Source organism: Megascapheus bottae, chromosome 1, assembly GCF_031878675.1.
Source record: "Megascapheus bottae isolate mThoBot1 chromosome 1, mThoBot2.hap1, whole genome shotgun sequence".
NCBI classification, from domain to species: Eukaryota; Metazoa; Chordata; class Mammalia; order Rodentia; family Geomyidae; genus Megascapheus; species Megascapheus bottae.
Window position 1 is genome coordinate 59,583,328 of NC_143509.1, and position 205 is coordinate 59,583,532.

Here is a 205-nt window from a genome sequence, read left to right on the forward strand (position 1 = left end):
TCTTCCTCTCTGAGTCAAACATGAACAGGAAACGATTTCCTATTTCCCATCACAATGCCAATGATGACCAAGTGAGTCTTTTATCTTTCAGGAGTTACAAAACGTTCATTGTGCAAGAATTGTTTGTGAACATGTTTGTCTTGCTCAGAAGACTGAGCCCCTTGAGAATGAAACTCGCTTTTTGAGAACAGAATTTACTTTTTGT